General features: G+C 38.2%; 1 non-coding gene across 1 annotated transcript; it reads right to left on the reverse strand.

Moving 5' to 3' along the window:
- Positions 1-1019: 1019 nt before the first annotated feature.
- On the reverse strand, positions 1020-1126 carry LOC141669339 (small nucleolar RNA R71). The gene has a single exon (XR_012553626.1). It is a non-coding gene; the product is annotated as a small nucleolar RNA R71 (small nucleolar RNA).
- Between the last annotated feature and the right edge of the window lie 4681 nt (positions 1127-5807).

Raw genomic sequence — 5807 nt, forward strand, 5'->3', positions numbered from 1 at the left:
TTATCAGTTTTGTGTTATCTGATTAGTGTCATCAACATTGCATGCTAAGGGTAAGATCAATAAGGCTATTGGATGAAGTATTTAATGTAGTTAGAATCCCATGTTTGTCATAATTATTAATTCCATCAATCTTATTCTCATAGTTATAAATATTAGTTTAATTCTTAGTTATAAACATCCTCAATTAGTTATAGTCTTAGCATTGAATAATAACCATACATTATTGCTTAAGTGCGTGAATTAATTAGTTAACCAATACAGTCTCTGTGGGAACGAACTAGAAAAGATTCTATACTACTTGCGAACTCGTATACTTGCATGTATTATTAGCGTGTGTTTAGCGACTAACAAGTTTTTGGCGCCGCTGCCGGGGACTGCATTGTTAATTGATAGTTTATGTGCTTTCCATCAGTGGTCGTTGAAGTTCACTGACTCGGACATTGTTACTTATCTATTTCCTTGTCTTATTTCAGATACTCTAGCGAGGGTGTATGCATACGCGTTCGCGTACTCGTAAGAGAACACTAGATAAAGCTGAGGAAGAAGTTGTAGTAGTTCGGAAGGAAGTTTTTGAGGGAGAAAAGAAGGTAGAAGAAGAAGAGAAAGTTGAAGAACCAGTTGTAGTAGCGATGGGAGATCAAGTAGAAAATCCGAAGGCTTTGATGGATTATTCTCTGCCTAAGATTAATGACATTCAGTCAAGCATCATTAGACCAGCCATCAGGGTTAACACTTTTGAGATCAAGTCAAGCACGATTCAGATGATACATAACTCAGTTCAGTTTGGGGGTTCTCCTACTGAAGACCCCAACATGCACATCAGGAATTTCATCGAGATCTGCGACACTTTCAAATTCAATGATGTAACTGAAGACGCTATCAAGCTACGCCTGTTCCCATTCTCTCTGAGGGACAAGGCCAAGTTCTGGTTACACTCTCTGCTAGTAGGATCTATCACCACTTGGGAGGATCTTGCACAAAAGTTTCTCACTAAATTCTTCCTCATGGCGAAGACTGTTGCAATCAGGAATACTCTTACCCAGTTTACTCAGCAAATAGGGAAATCTCTGTGTGAGGCTTGGGATCGATATAAGGAGATGCTAAGGAAGTGCCCACACTATGGCATGCCTCATTGGATGATTATTAATTGCTTTTATAATGGATTGGGTGCTACTTCTAGACCCATGCTTGATGCAGCATTAGGAGGAGCCTTGTGAGCTAAGAGCTACAATGAAGCTTATGAACTTATTGAACTGATGGCTGCTAATGAGTACCAGAATCCTTCCTAGAGACTGACTCAAGAAAAAGTTACAGGAATTCTGGAATTGGACGTAGCGACTGCTATCGTTTCCCAACTTAAAGCTTTGACGATGAAGGTGGACATTTTGGCTAATTATGGAGTAAATCAAATCACAAGTGTCTGTGAGCTTTGTGCTGGTGCCCATGAGACTGATCAGTGTGCAATTTCTAGTGAATCAGCTCAGTTCGTGAGCAACTTCCAGCGATCGCAACAACCAGCGCCATCCACCTATTATCCCAACAACCGCAATAATCCTAATTTAAGTTGGAGCAATGCTCAAAATGTGGTTCAACAACCTTATCAGAAGTACCCAGCTAAGCAGTACAACCCCCTTGGTTTTCAGCAACCACATTATGCACCTAGACAGCAACTCCAGCTACAACAAGCCAATGAAAAATCTGAGTTAGAGGAGTTGAAACTTATGTGCAAGAGTCAAGCTGTTTCTATCAAGACCTTGGAAAATCAAATTGGTCAAATTGTCAATGCCTTGCTAAATCGTTAGCCTGGTATATTACCTAGTGACACTGAAGTGCCAGGAAAGAGGGAAGCTAAGGAGTAGGTAAAGGCAATCACTTTAAGGTCTGGAAAGGTTGCGAATCCTGAACAAACTCAAGAGTTGACTGAAGAAGTTGGTGCTGAGGAAGAAGTAGTGTAGCAGGACAAAGAAGTGGAACCAAGGAAGATTACTGTTGAGCACACTCCACCTGAGGGTAATACAGGGGATAAACAGATCTATCCTCCAACGCCTTTTCTCAAGAGGCTGCAGAAGAAAAAGCTGGACAAGTAATTTGAGAAGTTTCTGGAGGTGTTCAAGAAACTTCATATCAACATACCTTTTACCGAGGCTCTCGAGCAGATGCCTAGTTATGCAAAGTTTATGAAAGGTATTCTCTCTCGGAAGGTGAAGCTAGATGATTTAGAGACAGTCACTCTCATGGAGGAATGCAGTGCTGTGCTGCAACAGAAGCTGCCTCTGAAGCTTAAAGATCCAGGAAGCTTCACTATTCCATGTACTATTGGAAAAGTATCTTTTGACAGATGCTTATGTGACTTGGGAGCTAGCTTCAATCTGATGCCTTTGTCAATTTTCAAGCAGTTGGAATTACCTGAGCCCAAACTGACTTATATGACTTTGTAGTTGGCCGACCGTTCTATTACATATCCGCGAGGTATTGTGGAGGATGTCTTGGTCAAGGTTACTAAACTCATCTTTCCTGCTGATTTCGTAATTCTTGATTTCGAGGAGGATAAGAAGATTCCCATAATCTTGGGAAGACCTTTCTTGGCGACTGGCCGAACCTTGATAGATGTGCAGAAGGGTGAGCTCACCATGCGAGTGATGGATCAAGATGTTACATTTAATATGTTCAATACTATAAAATTCCCTACTGATAATGAGGAGTGCTTAAAAGTGGAGTTGGTCGATTCGGTGGTCACCTCAGAACTTGTTCAATTGCTCAGGTCTGATGCCTTAGAAAAAGCCTTATTAGGGAATTCAGATAGTGAAAATGATGAAGGGGAAGAACAATTGCAATATTTGAATGCTTCTCCCTGGAAAAGGAAAATTGATATGCCTTTTGAATCTCTTAGAATGGAGGAATTGAACAAAGCTCCTAAATGCCTCAAGCCGTCTATTGAGGAAGCTCCTACTCTTGAGCTTAAGCCCTTACCTGAACATTTGAGGTATGCGTTTTTAGGTGATGCATCTACTTTGCCTGTTATTATTGCATCTGACCTTTCAGGTAGTGATGAGGAAAAGCTTTTGAGGATTCTGAGAGAGTTCAAGTCGGCAATAGGATGAACTATAGCAGATATCAAAGGAATCAGCCCTTCTTATTGTATGCATAAAATTTTGCTAGAGGAAGGTAGCAAACCTACGGTCGAGCAGCAAAGAAGACTTAATCCTATCATGAAGGAAGTAGTGAAGAAATAAATTCTTAAGAGGCTAGATGCAGGGATCATCTACCCTATTTAAGACAGTTCATGGGTAAGCCCGGTTCAATGTGTGCTGAAGAAAGGAGGAATTACTGTGGTAGCAAATGAGAAGAATGAGCTTTGCTGTTTCTTCAGAAGAGCTTCATACCTTGCTTCAAGTTCAAGATAAGCTTTATCCTTCTTTGCTTTCTTGGGTTTCCTGCATTCTGTAGCAAAATGGCCCAACTCATCACAGTTGTAGCACCTTATTTTAGATCTGTCAACTGATCCAGTTTTGTAGCCATTATTGCTATCAGAATTGTACTTCCCTTTTGTTTTCCGGCTGCTGTTTTTGTTAAAAGGCTGTCCTTTGCCCTTGAAAAACCTTGGCTTCTTTACTCTGATATTGGAGAATTTTCTAGCCAAATAAGCCATTGACTGATCTAGCTCATCCAGTTCATCAAGAGTGTAGAACTCATCTTCTTCCAATTCCAGAATGACTTGTTCATGTGAATCATTTGTTCTTTGCTAACTTGTTGAGGCAACTGGAGTTTGAGATCTTGGCTCATCAGTAGATGTTTGGCTTTCATTGACAATTAATGTACTTGAGCCATCTACAATATGTCCTTGGCCAGATCTCAATGATTTTCTCTGAATCATTTCAAGTTCATATGTCTTAAGAATTCCATATAGAACTTCCACTGTTATCCTACTCAAGTCTCTCCCTTCCCTGATTGCTGAGATTTTCTGTTTCAAATGATCAGGGAGAGTAAGCAAGAACTTTAAGTTCACATATTCAGCTTCATAATATTTATCGTAAAGTTGCAAGTCATTTATCAGCTTGTTAAACCTTTCAAATACTTCAGTAATACTTTCATTTGGCTTAGCCATGAAACCCTTATACTGTGAAATCAGTATCATTCTCTGATTTGATCTAACTTCCTCAGTTCCTTCACAGAGTATCCCAATCTTTTCATATATTTAATTGGCAGTGTCACAGTTGACAATGTTGTTGTACATCACATTGTCAAGTGACTCAATTAATATTAATTGCAAGCCACTATTCAGAGAAACTTTTTCTTTTTCAGGCTCAGTATACTCAGAAGGATCTTTTAGAGCATAATGAGATGGGATAACCATATCTCCATCTGTAGATTCCTCAACTCTAACCATAGGAGTGAAGGGCCCATTCTTGAGGATCCGAATGTAGAGTGGATTGGCCATCCTGATAAACAACATCATTTTCTTTTTCCAAAGAGTGTAGTTAGCTTTGTCAAAGGTTGGAATTTTGATGCTACTGATTTTCTGTGTATTCATTCTTCCAAGATCTTGAATCTGTTTACTTTCAGATTTTACTTTGATACCACTTGTTAGGATATGAATAACACACAGAAGGGGGGGGGGATGAATGTGTTTTACTATTTTTGAGTTTTTCTTAAATGTTTATGGTTGAACAAAGTAAATTAAATCTTGTAGGGAAGATGTGTTAATGCAGTAAACAAGCATGCAGTAAACAAGGACACAATCTTTTCAAAACTCACTTAATTTTTTATTAAAATTAATAATGTTTTGCTACAAAATTTCTAGGCTCTTTTTTGATAAAGAGCTTAGCTTCTCCTTGAGAGAGTTACAAGATTTTCTATCTAAATTTTAACAACTAACTAAAGGACCAGTGTTAACTTTATAACTCAGTTAACTTCTATTTTACATAGTGTACAATAAGACATGTTGTTAACTTTACTAAACTGTCACTTGTCATTTCTATTATAGAAAAGTAAATCTTCCAATTCTGCCTTAACATATCTTTAGCATCCTGTGATTATTTTGATCTTCCTCTGTCAGTTAATCTTCACCATTGATCATGCACATTATTCAAGCTGTTTTTTGTAGACTTGTTAATCCAGCTGTTCATTGTTTGTTGATTTTTAATCTTGGATATTGAACTGATATGCAATGTTGTACTTTGAGATTTTACCTCGAGATCTCCAGTTTAGGTCTATAGAGAACTTGACATCTCGATAAGTATATTGGATTATCGAGATCTCTAGAACTCTATATTTAATTGGCTTGTAGAGGTCTCCAGTTCTCTATAAGAGAATTTTGGCTTGTCGAGATCTCTAGTCTTCACATCTTCACTTTGACTTATCGATAACTTTTATTTCTCTAGTGGCTTCTTGACTTGTCGATATCTCAGAGTTCTCTAGTCAAATTTGACTTATCGATATCTCAGAGTTCGCTAATGAAATTTGACTTATCGATATCTCTGAGTTCTCTAGTGAAATTTGGCTTATAGATATCTCTGCGTTCTCTAGTGGAATTTGACTTATCGATAACTCAGAGTTCTCTAGTGAATGTTGACTTGTCGATAACTCTGAGTTCTCTAGTGAAGAAGTGACTTGTCGATATCTCCAATCTTCATGTCTTCATTTTGGCTTGTCGTTATCTCTGAGTTCTCTATAAGCTTTCTGAGTTCTCTATAAGCCATTCTGGAGTTCTCAAATGACTTCTCTATAACACTAAATCTGTGACTTGTAGAGATCTTGACTTAGAATATTTTTCCTAAAACAGATTTATTCAACTTCAAGCTTCTTCA

This window comes from Apium graveolens, chromosome 6 (genome assembly GCF_009905375.1).
Source record: "Apium graveolens cultivar Ventura chromosome 6, ASM990537v1, whole genome shotgun sequence".
Classification (NCBI taxonomy): domain Eukaryota; kingdom Viridiplantae; phylum Streptophyta; class Magnoliopsida; order Apiales; family Apiaceae; genus Apium; species Apium graveolens.